Here is a 20,886-nt window from a genome sequence, read left to right on the forward strand (position 1 = left end):
GGGCTCCCAAAGCAGGCAGGAGCCCAGATCCATTGTTGAAGGTCTCCACATAAACCCCTTGAGGGAGCTGAGCCCCGTGTGGTGGCCCTGCCCCCCCCCCCAAGCACTTGAACTTAATCTCACCCTGAATAGCAGCCACACGCCTGCCAAAAGCGAAGCAGCATTTGAATCTCAGACCCCAAGCACTAGCTGGGCGGAACTGGAGGCAAGGTGGGTGTGAAGAGGAAACTCAGAAGTCAAGTAACTGGCTGGGAAAATGTCCAGAAAAGGGGGGAAAAAATAAGACCATAGAAGGTTACTTTCTTGGCGAACAGATATCTCCTTCCATCCTTTCTGATGAGGAAGAACAATGCTTACTATCAGGGAAAGACACAGAAGTCAAGGCTTCTGTATCCCAAATATCCAAAATAAATATTCAATGGCCTCAGGCCATGGAAGAGCTGAAAAAGGATTTTTGAAAATCAAGTTAGAGATGTGGAGGAAAAACTGGGAAAAGAAATGAGAGAGACACAAGAAGAGCATGAAAAGCAGGTCAACACCTTGCTAAAGGAGACCCAAAAAAATACTGAAGAAAATAACACCTTGAAAAATAGGCTAACTCAATTGGCAAAAGAGGTTCAAAAAGCCAATGAGTAGAAGAATGCTTTCAAAAGCAGAATTAGCCAAATGGAAAAGGAGGTCCAAAAGCTCACTGAAGAAAATAGTTCTTTCAAAATTGGAATGGAACAAATGGAGGCTAATGACTTTATGAGAAACCAAGAAATCACAAAACAAAACCAAAAGAATGAAAAAATGGGAGATAATGTGAAATATCTCATTGGAAAAACAACTGACCTGGTAAATAGATCCAGGAGAAACAATTTAGAAATTATGGGACTGCCTGAAACCCATGACCAAAAAAAGAGCCTAGACATCATCTTTCATGAAATTATCAAAGAAAATTGCCTGATATTCTAGAACCAGGGGGCAAAGTAAATATTGAAAGAATCCATTGATCACCTCCTGAAAGAGATCCAAAAAGAGAAACTCCTAGGAACATTGTGGCCAAATTCCAGAGTTCCCTGGTCAAGGAGAAAATATTGCAAAGCAGCTAGAAAGAAACAATTCAAGTATTGTGGAAATACAATCAAGATTACACAAGATCTAGCAGCTTCTACATTAAGGGATCAAAGGGCATGGAATAGGATATTCCAGAAGTCAAAGGAACTAGAACTAAAACCAAGAATCACCTACCTAGCAAAACGAGTATAATACTTCAGGGGAAAAAAGGGTCTTTCAATGAAATTGAGGACTTTCAAGCATTCTTGATGAAAAGACCAGAGCTGAAAAGAAAATTTGACTTTCACACACAAGAATGAAGAGAAGCATGAAAAGGTAAACAGCAGAGAGAAGTCATAAAGGACTTACTAAAGTTGAACTGTTTACATTCCTACTTGGAAAGACAATATTTATAACTCTTGAAACTTTTCAGTATTTGGGTAGTTGGGGGGATTACACACACACACACACACACACACACACACACACGTACACAAAGAGAGACAGAGAGCACAGAGTGAATTGAATAGGATGGGATCGCATCTTTAAAAAATGAAAATAAGTGGTGAGAGAGAAATGTATTGGGAGGAGAAAGGGAGAAATGAAGTGGGGCAGATTATCCTTCATAAAAGAGGCAAGCAAAAGACTCTTCAGTGGAGGGGAAAAGAGGGGAGGGAAGAGAAAAACATGAAGCTTACTCTCATTACATTCGACTAAAGGAAGGAATAAAATGCACACTCATTTTGGTATGAAAACCTATCTTACAATTCAGGAAAGTGGGGGAGAAGGGGATAAGCAGGGTGGGGGGGATGGTGAAAGGGAGGGCAGTGGGAGGAAGGAGCAATTTAAATCAACACTCTTGGGGAGGGACAGGATCCAAAGAGAGAACACAAGCAATGGGGGGCAGGATAGGATGGAGGGAAATATAGTTAGTCTTACACAACACAACTACTATGGAAGTTATTTGCAAAACTACACAGATATGGCCTATATTGAATTGCTTGCCTTCCCAAAGGGAATGGGAGGGGAGGGAGGGATGAAGAGAAGTTGGAAGTCAAAGTTTTAGGAACAACTGTCGAGTATTGTTCTTACTACTAGGAAATAAGAAATACAGGTAATGGGATGTAGAAAGTTATCTGACCCTACAGGACAAAAGAGAAGATGGGGACAAGGGAAGGGAGGGATGTTAGAAGAGAGGGCAGATCGGTGATAGGTGCAATTAGAATGCTTGGCGTTTTGGGGTGGGGGAAGGGGAGAAATGGGGAGAAAATTTGGAACCCAAAATTTTGTGAAAATGAATGTTAAAAGTTAAATAAATTAATAATTAAAGTTAATTTAAAAAAAAAGAAAATCTAATTCATGAATGAGAAATTCTATTTAGAATTTTATATTACTATATAAAGTGCCCTCATCATATTTTGGAATTTGGAGAGTCCTTGATTTAGCTATTTAGGGAAATGTACAAATAGAAAATTTTCTGTATCTTCCCTTTGAGAACTATACATAGTTAATGCTCTTCCTGCCCTATTCCTGACAAATGACCCAGTGAAACTCATGGATGGGAAACGATCAGGACAGCAGTTGTCATCCCTGTAAAGACCAGATGGAGAGAACACTCTGAATATTTTGTTATCCTTCTTTCAGATTTGGCACATTTGGGGTGGGTATCAACAAAAGTGAAAATACTGGCTAGATGGACAACATCATCCTACTTCTTTTTCCTATGATTTCCAAAGCCGCCACAATTTGGTTCATGATACAGATTTTTCTCAAAACTGAAAGGCTTAAGGAGTTCCAGAGAAAATGTCATTCCTTGTTGCTACTGAAACTGCCCTTCCAACAAGTTTCTTATGTGGGAAATTTTGTCTTGTCATTGATTCAGCATGGGACTGAAGGTGACATGGGACTTCATGACTAAGCCTTATTACTTTGCCACTCTCTGTATAGGGCAGGTGAACTCTTTCAACCTATTGTTAACTAACTTATAGAAAAGCTAAAATCATCCTAATTTTTTCCTCTCTACCTGGCATTTTAATAGTACTTAATTATCACTGAAGGCACTTAGGTCTTTTCTAAAATCTGACTTGCTTCTTCCCAATGATTAATTGTAGAAACCAATTCTTTGAAAGAGAAGTAATTAGTGCTCTCCTTTATCATTTTAATCCTATTGCTTTAGAGACAGCTCCATGTACACATTCTCTTCTCTTGGTAATTAATCTTTTTAATAAATTATCATTATTGTTGCACATCACATTTTCTCATCAACAGTTTCCAGACCAGTTCCTATGTAGACTATTTTTTTCCTGACAGAAGAGTTGATTTCATCCATATATAATGCCAAAAAAGAAGCTTCATTTTTTTATTTCATGTGTGAAACTGAAAAGACTATATCTGATTCAAGTTGAAAATAACTCTTTCAATTTTCTTTCCAAAGAAATTAGTCCACAAATCCCATGGAAAAGATGGTTTTCCTCAAGGAGATAAAAAAATTCAAAAGATATGAGGCACAACTGGAAAGAAACAATGTAAAAAAAGTCCTAGTGAGGACAGGAATAAGAAAGAAGCCCCTGTATTAGAAGTACTCCCTGTAGTGTATTTTCCTAGGTTTAGTGCTACCTATCTCCTGAAATTCTCTTGTATTTATTTATCTGTTTATGTGCAGTGTCCTCTAGTAGAATGAATGATTTTTTTGTAGGAAGAAGTTTTGTTTTTTGAATATGTATTTTGTACACCTAATTCTTAGCATAGCAATAAGTAGTTGCTTAATAAATAAATGCGTGTTGTACTAAAAAAAAAAAAAGACATAAAACAAGTGAATAGAGATGGTCAAAGTAAATAGGAAAGTAGGAAGATGAAACTCATCCTTCCCATACAATAACAGAAAAAAAAACATTATGAATGCTGGGAACACAAGCAAACCTACAGACCTAAATGAAGCCTTGATACGACAAGCTAAGTTGTGAATAGTTCAATGAAATAGAGATCATAGAACTAAATACTCAAAAGAAGATACATTAACCACATCTGTTACAAACAGTTATAAAGATACAATTATGATACGCTCAGTAATGACAGGGTCAAAGACTAAATCACCAAAACAATTAATTCAATTTGGGAAAGAGGGTAAAGAAGTGGAGCCAGCTTACCCACCTTGTAGGAATGCAGCTACAAGAGTCCTCAGAGGAAACCTCTCTCAGACAACGTACAATCAGAACAGACCAAAATCTCTAGATTCAGGACTTGATGATGCAATTGGAAAACATCACCTCCCCATCCTTGCACCTTAGAGGGGCCCCAGATTGGAGCAGCGCCCGCCCCCTCCACAGTAAGCCAGGCTCCAGGCATCTGCTCCTGCCCTTGCAGGATTCCCCCACCCCAACCCCCACCACACCCCCACGCCTTTACTCCTCACTGTGCCGGAGGCTGAGGCAGACCTCGACCCACATAGCCTGCTCTAAGCCCAGGACCTTCCAGGCGGATCATGCATCTATCTGTAGAGGGTATCTTGGCCCAAACAGCAAGCTGAGAACCTGAGAGCCACAGAAGCTGATGTGAATGATGGGATTGCTTTCCTGGGGAATGTGAAAACCAGCTCTAGGCTGTGAGTCCCAGTGATTTGCTGGGGATTGCCTGGCAAAGGATGATTACCTTGGCTGAGGACGACAAGCCCTCAGGCTTACTAATTTCAGTCAAAGTGTGAAGAAAGACCGACCAAGAGTGAAGCAGGGTGTAGAACCCAAAAGGGGTAGTGTGTGGAGGGAGGGATGGGAGGGTAGGGCTGGCAGAGAAGGGAAAGGGGCAGGGAGAACGGGCCTTTAATGCAGATTTCCTGTAGACTTCCTGCTTCTGCCCTTAACTGCGACAGCCCAAAGTTTCTAAGGATAAGTGGGCAGTACTCACAGCAGATCAGGACAGACAATGAGAAGGGTCAGGGAGTGAGATGTCCTAGAATCTATCAGAGTACTGCAGGTCACTAAGGTTTCCTTTCTAGTTGAGGTTTCCTTCCTTGATTACACTTTCATACCATTAATAACAGAGCAGGCAGCAAGGAAAAGAGGCCCATTTGGCTCCGTTGGTCTCTGAGGCTATTTGTGCTATCTCCTGCAGCTCCCTTGATCCAAGGGAATTTGTTTCCTCCTCTCTCCATCCCATACTTTACTTTCTTGGGAGTGTTCAACATTCTGAAAATGTGATCCTCTACATCTTAGAAAACCCAGGTGGATGGAGCCCAGGGCTGGAATCAGGAGCACCTGAGTTCAAATCTGACCTTAGACATTTGCTTCTGCTGTCTCCCTGTGAAACTCATTGCAACCTGTTTGCCTCAGTTTCCTCATCTATGAAATGAGCTGGAGAAGGAATTGGTAAACCAGCCCAGTAGGTTTGCCAAGAAAATCTCAAGTGGTTTTGTGAAAAGTGGGTCACAATTGAAATGACTGAACAAACGTACATTAGTGTATATATAATTGCATACACACATACACACATACATACACACACCTATATTCTCCATCCCTAGTCTCTCCCCTAAGCTTCAGTCCCAAGCCATCAATTGCAAGTGAAATATTTCAAACCTGATATCCCAGAGACATCTTAAATTCAACATACCCAAGACTGAATCCATGATATTTTCCTTCTTGCAGACTTTCCTGTTTCTATTGAAGGCATCACCAGGGTCTTAGATTCCCAATCTCAGCCTTATCTCTGACTCCTCACTCCCCCTCACCTCACACATCCTATCACTTGTCAAATCTTGCTGATTTACCTTCACTTCACAGTCTCTCAAATTCAACCCCTTCTCTTCACTTTCACAGCTTCACCTTAGTTCAGGCTTTTACCACATGAGAGGGAGATGATTGTAGCAGCCTCCTTGTTGGTCTCATTGCTGCAAATCTCTCTTCCCTCTGCAGTCCATCCTACACCCTATTCCTGAAAGAATTTTCCTTAATCAGGGATCTTTCCATGTGACTTCCCTATTCAACTAATACTGTGGCTTCTGGAATAAGACAGACATTTTTCTGTTTACCTTTTAAAGCCCTTTATAAGCTAGTCCCGGTCCATCTTTCTGGCCTCACTGGCTGTTACTCCCCCTCCTGCATGATGGGATTCAGCCAAACTGTCCTTCCCTCTGCTTTTTACACACAACACTCCATCTCCCATTACCATGCCTTTGCAATGGCTTCCTTCATACCTAGAATGCAAGCCCTCCTTATTTCTAAGAGAATTCCTCTATTCCGGTCGATCTCAGATCTGGCTCACTACACAGTCTCATCAGTATTTACTAACGGTTGGTTGTTGTCCTTAGTTTTAGAAGATGACTGATATGACATCACTGTGCTAGAGTCAACTGATTGTGTATTCAACTGTTGCTGATCAGACCAATACAGACTCAGAATGTCCTACCACAGGTCCTAGACAAATAATCCATGTGAATGATTGGTGTGGATTCTCTAAATTTGCACATATTGTGTTTCTTTTGAGCCACTTCAATCTGGCTTTGCTCATAAAGCACAGCACCTTCTGTGATGGGGGCATGCCATGCTGAGTGGTCCTGTGCCAGTGTCTCCCATATCACACAACCAGCTCCAAAGTTCTTAAGACCTTGAGAGTGTCCTTGTATGACTTCCAATCACCATGGGAATGGTGGCCCTGTCTGAGTTCTCCATAAAACAACCTTTTAGGCAAGCTTACATTTTGCATACTAAGACTGTGGCCAGCCCTTCGCAATTATGCTCTCTGAAGACAATTGTGAATACTTGGAAGTTTAGTTTAAGAAAAGACCTCAGTGTCTCATATTTTATCCTGCCAGGTGATCTTCAGAATCTTCCTAATTAATTTAAATGGATAGGATTCCATTTCCTGGAATGACATTGGTGTACTGTCCAGGTTTCCCAGGTACACACCAATGAGGTCAGCACAATGGATCTGTAGACCTTCATTTTGGCAGTCAGTCTAATACATCTTTTCTCCCATACTATCCTTCCGGGCCTCACAAACATGGATCTAGCTCTGGCAATGAGTGGGTCAACCTCATTATCAATGTCTACATCCCTGGAAAGTACACTAATGAGTTATGTGAACTTCTCCACAGCAATCAGTAGTTTACACCATTTGCTGTAAGCGATGGTTCTACGTATTGATGGTTTGGTGGGGGCTAACAGAGCACTTGGGCTTTCTTGGTGTTAATTGTTAGGCCAAAATTAGTGCAAGCAGCAGAGAATGAATTCATACTTTGTTGCATCTCAACTTCAGAGGCTGCATTGAATGCACAATCATCTGCAAACAGAAAACTAGGCCCTAACACTGCCTCCACTTTAGTCTTGACTTGTAGCCTTTTCAAGTTGAAGAATTTAATTAATTTACAAACCTTGATGGTGTGTTCATGTTCACTGAAGGCATTTGAAAACATGGCTGAAAACATCATGTTAAAGAGCATGGGATCAAGCACACAGCCTTGTTCCACTCCATTGGTGACTGGGAAAGTCCAAGAAAGTTGTCCATTATCCAGAATCCAGGTAAGCATAATGTCATGAATGGACACACATTGCTGATAAATTTCTCTAGGCAACAGAATTTGTCTTAATTTTCCATAAACTTTCGTGACTGCTAGTATGGTCTAGTGGATATACCACTGACTTCAGAGTGAGAAAGAACTAGGTTTGAATCCTCTGACATAGAGGCTATGTGACTCTGGGCAAGTCACTTGACCCTGTTTGTCTCAATTTCTTCATCTGTAAAATGATCCGGAGAAGGAAATGGCAAACTACTCCAGTATCTTTGCCAAGAAAACTGCAAATGGTTTGAAATGAGTGAACATGAAAAAGGTCAATTTTCCTTACTTTCAAGGGCAAAGGGAATCTTTTATTCAGGATGTTCGTACAGTAAGAAACTCATAGCTATTCCCTTCCTTATCCCTCAAAATTACCCATATCATGGAGTTCTCATAAGGATCAGCTGGGAGGATCTATGAAGAGAAGCAGTAGCCCAAGGGCACAGCAAGAGAGGTTCCTCCCATAAGCTGGTCACCTTCCTCTTCCTCTTTCTAGATCACCAGCCCCTCACATACTAAAGGGTGTCCAAGAGCCCAGCAGACCTGTCTCAGGGAGCTCTCTTCTTCTTCAACACTAGCTCCCACTGCTCAGTCCTGAGCAGGTACTGGATGCCCCTTCTTCCATGTCAACACCATATCTCCATGCTACGCCCCCTGACCATCCCTGAGCTAATACACTGAGCTCCCCACCAAATTTCAGACCCATCATCTCCTTCATCTTCTTCATCACCCTCACTGATCAAGGATCTCCTGCTCTGCCACTATTCTTCAAGGTCGACCAGGCTTTACATTCCACCCCATGTCCTGCTTGGGGCTTTCCATCTGCCCTGATGCTAGACTCTCCCTTCATGAGAATGGGAGCTTCTGGAGAGCAGGTACTTTCCCTCCTTTCTGTTGGTATCCCCAGCACTTAGCACAGAGCTTGACACATGCTAAGCACTTGATGAAGGCTATTCCATGATCCTATTTCATTTCAAGCATTTAAAGCACTTAGTAAGGCACTATCTAAGCTGATCTGGTTATCATCAGCATGGAAGAGATGCTCAAAGAAAACAATGTTTTGGGCCTAAGACCAGTCAGCCAAATAATGCCAAGCAAATGGTGGAAAACTGGGAAGTGCTATGTGAAATATAAGGACAGTTCTGTCAAGACCAATACCCTGAACTGAGGTAGCCAGAGCAAGCCCTCAGAGACAAAGAGAGAATGAATGAAAGTAGAAGAGACCACAGCCTAAGTGAATAAAGCAGTGCTTTATTTGTATGTCTAGAAGGTTCTGATGCTTCTGACACCACAAATTTTCTGAGCTTCAGATACACATAACAAAGGGACCCCAAATAACATCACTCAGAGGTAAAGCAATGCTGTGCTTTTCTCTTCCTTTGTGGCATGACACAAATGTAACTCCCTTCCTTCCTTCTTTTTTCTTTTCTCTCTTTTCCCTCCAGCACTAGCAGTTTGCACCAGTTTCTACTTTAAGGACAAGATGTTAATCCCATAGTGATGTGTCATTTATTACTCCAGCTACTCTAAATTCAAAGCATTTCACCAAATGTGCACAGGGTCAATAAAGCTCTGTGTTAAGTGATGAGGAAGCAAAGGCAAAAACTGGGCCCTGCTTTCAAGGAACTCACATTCTAATGGAAGAAGTCAGGCATCACCCATCATTATGGACTGAGCCTTTGCCATGGAGAACAAACAGGGCAGGAGCAGCAGTAGGAAGCCTCTACCTGGCAGAACTTTAAAAAAAACAAAAGGATGAACCAGCTGATCACAAAACCAAAAATATATAAGCCAAGCAAAGGTGGTGAATTGTGATAATTCTTTGTCTAATTCAAGTCCTGGTAAATTACAGGGTACCAGCTGTTAGCCCTTCATTTTCAAAGGGGACCAGTGACATCACAGTGTGACGATTTGACTCCCTTGTGAGTTGGATTGAAATGAGGCAGAGTTGCACAGTCATCAGACTCACTCTGTGTTGCAGAGTCATCAAAGTCCAGTAGAGGACAAAAGTCAGGACAACTGGCAATGGCCTGGGATGTAATGAATGACCAAGTTCTAAGAGTCCCAAGGCCCCTGGTTTAGCTTCCTTCACGGCCCTTGGAGTAAATTGTTCTCATCTGCCCATTTCACTGGGGAAGTTCACGTACTTCGGGGAGACACTTCCCTAACTCACTTGTGGACCTGTTGATTACCCTCAACCTGCTTTAGCCTATCTGCCAAGACAGCTTTCCTAGAGTGTGGCCATTGTGCTGGCTAGAGCTTCTTGGAGCCACAGGTACTGAACTATTGAAGCCCATAGTTCAGAGACCATCTTTTTCCATCACTGTGTCTCTTCTCTTGAATTTTGCTTTGATTTTTGGATTGGAGCCAACTCCTTTAGGCACCACATGTCATATCCTTTAACTCCATTATTGTCTAACTCAAAGACTTAGCTTGTTCACACTGAAAATCTGACCCCCAACTCATCAATGATTTCTCAGTCACAGCCCCATTCCTACCTGGCTCCCCAAATTGGGAAAGTTCAATCAGAGTCTTGGACACCTCCACCATGAAAGACCTTGGTTGTCCTGATCCTGGTTCCCTTATGAAGTCCTAGATGAATGCTGTTCAAAGGAAGGTATTACTTGACCTCTAAAACCAAAAGTAAATTCATGGTGAAATGGTATGACATTCAAATTCACAGAGAAAGGAACATTTAGGGAGCCTAGTAATATTTAGAGGAAGGTGAAACAATTTTTGTTCAACATATTTAATAATGACATGGACATTGACTCTTTTTAGCAGACTAGAAAGAGCACTGGATATAGAATCTGACATCCTGGAATCAAATCTTGACCATAGCTTTTCCTACCTTATGTAGATCATTTTGCTTCTCCAACCTTCATTTTCCTGAAATTTTGTTATTTAAGGTAAAAATTCCTGGGACAGTAATTCACTATTGTTTTGAATTTTGATTTCAGGGGTAGTTTTCTGAATTGTCATGAAGCCAATGGTAGAAAATGACTTGTGCTGATGGCTGAGAATTGCTAAGGTGAAAATCTGTCCTTGGGAAATATTTTGGGTACAAGTGTAGACATGTCCTAGGTAGGATCCTCCTGACTCTGTTTCTCCATTCTGCAATTTACTTGCTGAAAAGGAAAATTCCCTACGTCATTAATTTTAAGCCTTGCTTTTACCACCCTGTGACTACATGATAGGCTCTTGGATATGACTCATGAGGCAATCAAGCCTCAGACCTAAGGAAGTTCTCCCTCTGTTAAGATATAGAACATTGTTATAACTAGGTCCCTCTTTTTCCTTTTATAGCAAATTTCTATAATCAAGAAGTTTTAGAAATTCAGCACTAAATCAATTAAAGAACTAATGGATATTGGAACATCCCAGAGTTACTATTTAATAGGATTCAAATGTGAACTTCTTGCAATTTTAACCTCTATTTGTGGTCAAATTCAGAAATGCTTACCTCCAAAGCGGAAAATGATTAGATAAGGTAATAAGATGTAATGTCAAAACTTTCTAACTAAATGAAATAGTAATATTTGAGAAAAGCAAGAGGATTAGACTCTTTTCTAAATTCATTTATCATAGAAATGCTGGCTTTAAGTTTTGATGTTTTGATAGTAAGTTCTAAGGTTTTATTAACTGAGGATTAAATGGATTTTACACATAAATTGTATTGATAATGGTACAGAAAGTGAAATTATTTTCACTTTTTGAAAGTGTTTGTCCAACAATTTTAAAAGGCTGAAGATCAAGCCAAAAAAAAACATCTTAAGGAAAAGCACTAGGACCAGACAGACTTACAAGTGAATTCTATCAAACATTTAAAGAGCTACTAATTCCAATATCAAATAAATTATTTGAAAGAATAGACCAAGAAGAAATCAAGGCAAACACTTTTTATGATCCAAATATGAGACTGACACCTATATTCAGAATATTAAAAACAGAAGAGAAAAAGCTTTTGATAAAGTTCCACACTCATTTCTATTAAAAAATTTGAAAATATGGTAATAAATGGATTTTTCCTGAAACTGATAGAAAGCCTGTTTATCTAGAACCATCAGTAAACATTACTTGTAATGGGCATAAACTAGAAACCTTCCTAGAAAGGATGCCCACTGTCACCTATATTATTCAATATTGTTTTGGGCATCCTAGCAATAAGAATGAAAGAAGCATTAAAATTATCTGGTGCTGGCTGCAGAATAGAAAAGCAGTGCATAAGTTTGGGTGTGTGTGTAAGGTACAGGGTTGAGGTGAGGATAGAAATATCAAATGACATCTACACCAAAATTCCATAATGTTTCAAAATTGGAAATTCAGATTTGAATGGTTGAATTAACATGTAGATTTGGAACCAGAGAAGGAGAACCCCCTTTAGCGAATAAAGGATGCAGTACATGTAAATCTCCCTTCTCAGGCAGAGTGCATTGTGAGCTCTCTAGGTAGTTTGATCTGTACCTGATTCATGAGAAATATGAAATGATAGTAGTTATGTGAAGAACTTTATTGCATTATTTGAACCTAGCCCTGCCTGGTTGGGAAACTGGATCATATCTATGTTATTATGCTAACTAGAAACTGAGATCCATAGATTGATGCAAAGAGTTTTCTGATAATTGTACATCTCAAGCACCCTTTGTGATTTATCTGAAAATTGGCAATTGCTCCCTCAGCTGCCAAACTTGTGGTTGTGTACTTATCTGCCCAACCAACAAGACCCTAATGGCAATATGTTAGCATTTTCTCCCTCTACACTCCTGTCTTTCCCCCTTTTCTGTTTGCAAGCAAACAATGGCTAGCAATGATTCCTTAGAATTAAATTTCCAATAGGACCCCTTAAGGGGATAAGCCCTAGACAATATCTTATCCAGGCCCAACTGGTCTCTCATGGCATCTTGGCTTATATCTGCCTCTCCTTGATTGGCCATGAGGGTAGGGAGTCTTTCAGACCTCTTCTCTTTGACAAAAAGAGGGAAATGCCAAGATATTTGGAAATACCATGTTGCCCAGAGCTAAGGCCCAGCAAGCTGGGTGTACCCTGTGCTGGGTATAACAACAATCCTTTGCAATGTGGATGATCTCACCCTCTGGGAAGATGGATTACTTTGACCAGCACTAAGTGTTCGCTGAGGGATTGATGATTTTTAAATTAATCAATAACTCTTTAGATTTCTTGGAGCTCCCTCTATTTTCCAGGGACCTGAGAACCAGAAGAAGGTAATATGCTACAGCCTAAAGCCATCCAGCACATCTCTTGACATAATCACAATCCTTGTACTTATTATGTTACTGGCAAGTGAGCATGAACCAGTTACTGTAATCCTGTTCCCACTTCAGGACCCACTTAAGTGCTGGTTCTCTCCTTCCCTTGGAAGGTGAATAAATGAAAGAGGTAGGGTACCTGCCAAGTTCCAGTGACAAGTCTTGCAGTGACAAGGTGGAGGGAGGGATTCAAAGCTTTGGTTACTTGGGTCATTATCTCATGCCTTGCTGAACTCCTTCTCTGCTGTGGGAAGACTCTTTTTATGCTACTTGCACAAAAGGCAGAGGATGTTGACCCTTTTTGTCTCAAGACAAAAGTAAGGGCGGTCTAGAGTTGGCAAGCAGTAGCCTGAGAAAGGGCATTTAGCATGTCAGGTAGAGGTGTTCACAGCTGAGCTCTTCTGACAATTTTCCTAGGAGAAGCCACAGTTGCAGTGGTGGTGTAGGAGGAGCCAGAAGTGTGGAGGGAAAGGGGAGGATTTTGGTATTCTGTGCAAGGCCAATGAATGTCCTAATGTGGAATGAGGCCTCTGCAGATTGGGGCCAAATGTGAAGTGAATTTAAGGGAGAGGAAAAGAAGCTAAAGCTGAATCAAGGTGACACAGGAGTACTCTGCTACTGCAAAGGAAATGGAGGAGCAGGCCTCATGAAGAGACCAACTGGAGGATGGGCAGATATGCAGAGATCAGCAACACAACAAGATCCAGTGACCAGACAAAGGGTAGAATGGTGGTCATGGAGAAGGAGCAATGTCTCAGAGGCAGTATCAATTCAGAAATTATACCAGTGATGAAGAGATGCAGGAGACTGGCTCCAAGAGAACTTGGCAAGGCAAGGATTTATGGTTGGTCAGAAGAGAAAGGAAGGTGGGAAGGTGTAAACTTGCTGCTGATAAGGAGGGAAATGTTGGGAGCAAATGAGCATGGCTGGCAGTCAGGAAAATCCCTAAACCACCCTTATTCAAACTTCAGGGCAGCTTTGAGAGAGAAAATAAGGAATAATGCATGCCCAGGTATGGTTCTTAGGAGGAAAGACAGGATTGCTTAGGAAACTGTATAGAGATCGATATCCCCAGCAGACAAATGAACTTTCTATTTCAATCCTGGTCCAAGGGAGAGATTAAACTCTTTCTGGTTCAAATGAAAGCAGAGTAATTTGTTACTTCCAGAAGAGAATCCAAGACACAAAGAGCCAAGGCAAGAGAGGCAGTGGGGAGCAGAAAGATCTGCAGCGCTTTGTCTGTTTCTGTCTTGCTGTGAGAAGGTTGGCCTGTAGTTTTTCTCTGAGGGTTGTGAAATCAGAACAGTAGAAATGGAGCCATTTGGGAGCAGAGAGCTGATTGAGGCAGGGGATCAATAGGGTGTACAGACCAAGTCAGGAGAGAAGTGTCATGGAGGCTAAAAGCAGACTCCTCTACTGCCAAATGCTAATTTGGCAGGTGCAGAAAGGCAAATATCAAGTGACTGAATAAAGCAAGTTCCAGTCTGGTGTCCAGAGAAGATCATTTAGGGTTCATTAATCATGTGTTTGAATCCTGAGGGAAGGAAATCATGGGCCCTGAGAACATGAGAAGATAAAAAGTCTAGGAGGCCAGGCTGTTCAGGCCTGACCTCTGCTCTCCTTGAGTGCCAGAACCCAGAGCCAAGAAGAGTCATTCCCTTTTCTAGGCCGGGGTCTGCTGGCAGGATGGAGGATTGTTATGATGGCTCCATCATGCCATGTTAACAGAAGGATGGGGATGCTAAGAGGCATGATGCAGAAGTATACTGTGGCAGTTGCCTTATGGTATGGAGGGTGGACGGAAGTAGAGAGGAAAGGATAGGAGAGGAGATTTGAGTGGTCTGCTCTGCGGTGTATTTTGGAGGAGTGGTTTTGGTGTGTTGTCTATCATCTTTATCTGAGATCCTAGAAGCCATTGTGGCCAAGTATGTACTTGAACCTTTAACTAGCCATTAGCAGTCATTAATATGTTGCATCTCTGCAGGCCTTAGCTCCACAGTCAGTGTCCATTCTTTTGGATTTTAGAGTGAGGGGGAAGAAGGAGTACCTATTTCAATGCTAGCAAGCATTCAAATACTATATTTCAAAATCTTAATCTCAGTTAAAATAATGACCATATGCATAGTTTTCTAAAAGAAACATAAACATTCACAAAATAAATTAGAATCATATTTATTACGTCACAGTTTAAGTAATTAAACAATTTAATAGAATTTTTCATCTTTATCAAATAGTGTTATGTGATTATAATTTTTTCATTAAAGGTCTAAGAAATGAATCAAACATCTTTTTCTTGTAGGTATTCAATATAAATCACCATTAAAGAACTATAACAAGTTACATAAGAAGGCCACTGGGCCTTCCACATTTGGTGCCTCCCTATGGGTAAAAGGCAGTGTTCTCATGGTATTTTCCTAATTTGGTAATAAGAACTTGTTTTGCTTACAAAAGACATCTTGTGCGAGTGTGCCCTACATACACCTTCACCAGACAAGCCCAATTGTCAAAGGAGACAAAGAAGGCAATACTCACATATATGACCTGAGATTCACCAAGATTCGCAGTTTGCCACATTGGTAGGTGTCAGGATCTTGTACTGCTTGTCAGCATTAGAGTCATTTTTTTTTTGCTGGAGAACAAGGGCAAAACCATTTCTTTGCATTAGAAAAGGGGTGGCACATAATAGTTTCATTTTCTGGGACATTTTCTGATTCTCACTGATGATTTCATCCCCTTTCCTCCCAGAAAATACAATCCTTGCTTATTTGCTTCTGGATTTTGGGAGGAAATTTGAAACTCCCACCCATTTGGACAAGGTGAGTCTGTTTCTTTTTTGTGCATTAGAAAATTGATGTGCTATCTGCCAGGCTAAGTGGTCCTGCTTAGAGATTCATCCCCGATCTCATATGCTAAATGAAGTTTTCAGACTACAAATCTTTGTCTTTTGCGTCTTCAGAACACACTGAGGGTCATGTTCTCTCATTGTCTTGGAAGCTTAACAGAGTAAGAGCTAGAGTAGCTGCCAAGTCCCAGGCACAAGATTTGTGACATTAACATTATTATCATGTTAATGTGATAATAATTAAGGCTTTGTTGACTTGGGTCATCATCTCTTGCCTTGCTCAGTTCCTTTCCTGGTATGGGAATGTTGTTTGTGTCAATTGCCCACAAGACAGAAGCAGTTGAACCACTACCCTTGAGTGAGGTCTGTCTAGAGCCAGCAGAAGGCACAGAAAGGACATTCAGCATGTCTGGTAGAAACTTTCACAGCCAGGCTCCACTGGAGCTCTGACTAGGAGACACCACTCTAGAAGTAGTGCTGCAAAATCCAGGAGGAGAGTGGAGGGGAAGAGGAGGATTTCGGTATTCTGTGCAAGACCAGACAGACATTTGACCTGAACTCTCTGGAGTTTGGGGTCAAGGTTTAAGGTGAAGTTGAGGAATGGATAACTAGCCAAAACATGGTCAAAGTCATGTAGGAGTAGTAGAGGAAATGGATGAGCAGGCATCAAGAAGATGCCAGGAGGGAGAACTGTCCTCCTGGCTCTTGCTTTAAGGACTTGTCCCAGAAGGTCCTTGGAAAAAAAAATAGGCCCAGTCCTAGAGCTGCAGCTACCCCTGCCCTTTTCTTCTGGAGGCATGGTTGGCTCCAGGCAAGCTCCACTTCTGCCATCCCTAGGTTGGGCTCCTGCATCTCCTGTGCTCTGTCTTGCCAGCCTCACCACCCTATCTCCCTCCTGCTCCTTGGGTCCAATCTTCTGATGTTCTCAGTGCCCCAGGTCCAGCCAGGAAGTATGCTGTAAGAAATCTTTTGAGAATGCTGAGAGGTTACTAGTTTTCAGGTTGCCATAGATGGGTGTAGATGATTCCTGCCAAGACCTCATAGCAGATGTGCACTTGCTCTTTTGTTCATCACATTCTAACCTTCCTTGTGACTTAAATTGGAGTTTTGTTTGGCACTGAGGGATGCAAGGGGCCAGGTATAGATTGGAGAGGAGGGTGTTAGCCATGGGGTGGAGACAGAGTGAGAGCAGCTAAGAGATTGAAAAAGTGAGGAATGAGGGGAAGCTGGCTTCTATGACAAAGTGTGCTTCAAAGTGATGGGGATCATCATGGAGGTCTGTGTCAAGTTAGGGATGCAATTCGTTCCAGTTGCCACAACCTGCACCATTTGCCATAACTTTTTCTGTAAGACAAGAGAGTAAATGCATTTGGCCTTACCTCTAAGCCAGGTGAACCTTTTAGTTGTCAGGTAAAGTTGAGGAGCCACAACTCAGGGCAAGAGACATCATCATTGTTTCTCACATGTATTTAAATCCCAAGAGAGAATTTTTGGAGTTAGACTCCTGATTCTGGGAATTGAGGGGCAAACATTGTTCAATGTGAATTACTCAATTATAGACCAATTTCTCTAATGAATACAGATGCTAAAATTTTAAGGAAGATTTTAGCAAAAAGAATACAGCAACCTATAATGAGAATAGTACATTATGATCAGGTAGGATTCATACCAGAAATGCTGGGCTGGTTCAATATTAGGAAAACTATTAGCATTATTGATCATATCAAAAGCAAAACTAACAGAAACCACATGATTATTTCAACAGATGCAGAAAAAGCTTTTGACAATATGCAACACCCATTCCTATTAAAAACACTGGAGAGCATGGGAATAAAGGAAACTTTCCATAAAATAATAAGCAGTATCTATCTAATACACTCAGGAAGCATTATATGCAATGGAGATAAGCTAGATGCATTTCCAGTAAGAACAGGGGTGAAACAAGGATTTCCATTATCACCACTATTCTTAAATATGGCACTAAAAATATTAGCGGTAGCAGTTAGAGAACATAAAGAAACTGAAGGAATAAGAATAGGCAAAGAAGAAACTAAGTTATCACTCTTTGCAGATAATATCATGATATACTTAGAGAATTCCAGAGATTCAAGTAAAAAACTACTTGAAATAATAAACAACTTTGACAAAGTTGTAGGTTGCAAAATAAACCCAAATGAATCTACTGCATTTCTATATATTACTAACAAAGCCCAACAGGAAGAGATAGAAAGAGAAATTCCATTTAAAGCTATGGTAGACAATATAAAATATTTGGGAGTCTCCCTGCCAAAACAAATCTAGGGACTATATGAACACAATTACAAGACACTTTTCGCACAAATAAAGTCAGATCTAAGTAAGTGAAAAAACATCAGCTGCTCAGGGGTAGGCCGAGCCAATATAATAAAAATGACAATTCTACCTAAATTAATTTACTTATTTAGTGCCATACCAATCAAACTATCTGATAATTATTTTCTAGAGCTGGAAAAAATAATATCAAAATTAATCTGGAAGAATAAAAGGTCCAGAATATCAAGGGAACCAATGAAAAGAAATGCTATTTCAAATTGTATCATAAAGCAGCAATTATCAAAACCACTACTGGTGGTTTTAGTACAGGCTAAGAAACAGAAGGGTAGACCAATGGAATAGGTTAGGTACTCAAGACACAGTAGGCAATGAATATAGCAATCTACTGTTTTATAAACCCAAGCACCTCAACTTCTGGGAAGAGTACTCACTGTTTCACAAAAATTGCTGGGAAAACTGGGTAACAATGTGGCAGAAAGTAGGCACAGACCAATGCCTGACACCGTACACAAGAATAAATTTAAAATGGGTACATGATCTAGGTATAAAGATTAACACTATAAACAAATTAGTGGAACAAGGAATCATGTATTTATCAGATTTACAGAGAAGGGAAGAATTTTTGACTAAACAAGATAGAAAGCATTATGAAGTACAAAACGGATAATTTTGATTACATTGAACTAAAAGTTTTTACACAACCAAACCCAATGCAACCAAGATTAGGAGGGAAGCAGAAAACTGGGGAAGAATTTTTGAAGGAGTGTCTGTGATAAAGGCCTCATTTCTAAAATATATAAAAAACTGAGTCAAATGTACAAGAACACAAGTCATTTCCCAATTGATAAATGGTCAAAGGATATGAACAGGCAGTTTTCAGAGCAAGAAATTAAAGATATCTATAATCATATGAAAAAATTCTGTAAATCACTATTGATTAGAGAGATGCAAATCAAAACAACTCTGAGGCACCACATCACACCTATCAGACTGGCTAATAAGACAGAACAGTTAGATGATAAATGTTGGAGAAGATGTGGGAGAGTTGGAACACTAATTCATTGTTCATGCAGCTGTGAGCTGATCCAACCATTCTGGAGAGCAATCTGGAACTATGCCCAAAGGGCTACAAAAATGTGCATACCATTTGACCCAGCAATGCCACTTCTAGGACTGTGTCCCTAAGAGATCATAAAAATGGGAAAGGGTCCCACATGTACAAAAATATTTATAGCAACCCTCTTTGTGGTGACCAAAAATTGGAAATCAAGGGGATGCCCATCAATTGGGGAATGGCTGAATAAATCATGGCATATGAATGCAATGGAATACTATTTCACTATAAGAAATGATAAACAGGAAGACTTCAGAGATGCCTGGAAAGACTTATATGATCTGATGCTGAGCAAAAGGAGCAGAATCAAGAGAACTTTGTGCATGGCTACCACCACAGTGTGTGAGAGTTTTTTCTGGTAGACTTGGAACTTCATTGCAATGCAAGGACTTAAAAAATTCCCAAATGATCTTTTAAGGCAAAATCCCTTCCATACCGAGAGAAAGAACATTGGAATTTAATCGCAGAATGTACCAGATCATTTTCCTTTGTATTACATTTTGATTTGTTATACAGTTTCTCCCATTCATTTTAATTCTTCTACACAACATGAATATAGTGAAAATGTATTTAATAGCAATGTATGTATAGAACCTACATAAAATTGTATGCTGTCTCAGGGAAGGAGGGGAGAGGCGGGGGGGAGGGAGGGGAAATAATCTAAGTTATATGGTAGTAATTGCAGAACAATGAAAACAAATAAAATAAATATAAAAAACTAAAAAATAATAAGACACACAGACACCTGTAAAAAAAACCCTATGTGAATTACTCATGATGAGAGTTTTGCAGTGCAGATCTCCTTCCAGCATACCCACAAATATCTGCTCCACTACCTTATTTATTTAAAGAACTGGATGAACCATCATACCTGGGAGAACACTCCAGTCTCTAACAGCTCTAATCTTGCCTTGCAGTGCTATGGAGTGGAGGTGCCTGCCTTTTCTAAGGCAGAAAATCTAAAGTGGCATGTTTTTAGTGAGGACCTTCCCTAGCCAGTCATGGATAATATTGTGGCTGACCTGAATCACATTTACACAGTGGACAGAGAAATCCCTTAATTGCTCCAGGGCCATCCCAGGAGAATCCAACATTTGCTTTGTCTGAGGGCTGGATTGGACCCACTAAAATGGGTCCCAACTTCACAAAGTTTATAGGTCACAGGGACCAGATTTTCATTAGCCAAAGGGGATGAACTAATCTTAAATTGCTTTCTGATTGCTTTTTAGTATTTACGTGGTAACCCAGTGGATGAGGGATGATTGGCATTTCCCTTGAGCAGGTTTGAAGCTCCTTATGTTTGATTATGAACTGGTCCATGTTGAAAGAGTAATGTAATATGTCACGTTGCCTTTCACATTGTAGGAATTTTTGAAAAAGATTCTTTTGAATTTGGTGCATACTGTACTTAAGCATCTCTTCACTAAAACAAAAGCCAAAACAGAATAATTGATTGCAGTCTTTTCAAACCATACATAGGCTTAACCTTCTAACATAAGGGAATAGCATTTTATTTTACATAATACAAGGTAAACATTTTTTTCGTAAAAATGTGAAAAGAGGCATTCAATGTTCTATTCCCCATATTAGAAATGGGGAAGTGTGATACAAAACATATTTTTTTCTATTTTCTGTTATCTTCCTCTCCCCAAAATATACTATAATGTATGAACATGTTTTCAACCCAAATGCTCTTCCAAGGATCCTACATATTCAGTATGTTTAAATTCCTTAATCTCTGAGGTATCAAAGTTTTCCAGTAAA

The 20,886-nt window shown here is 40.3% G+C and overlaps 1 pseudogene; it reads left to right on the forward strand.

Annotated features, from left to right (window-relative positions):
• The first annotated feature begins 16,860 nt into the window (after positions 1 to 16,860).
• LOC140496929 (cyclin-Q-like) lies at positions 16,861 to 20,431 on the forward strand (annotated as a pseudogene).
• Positions 20,432 to 20,886: the final 455 nt, after the last annotated feature.

Source organism: Notamacropus eugenii, chromosome 3 (assembly GCF_028372415.1).
Source record: "Notamacropus eugenii isolate mMacEug1 chromosome 3, mMacEug1.pri_v2, whole genome shotgun sequence".
Lineage (NCBI taxonomy): Eukaryota > Metazoa > Chordata > Mammalia > Diprotodontia > Macropodidae > Notamacropus > Notamacropus eugenii.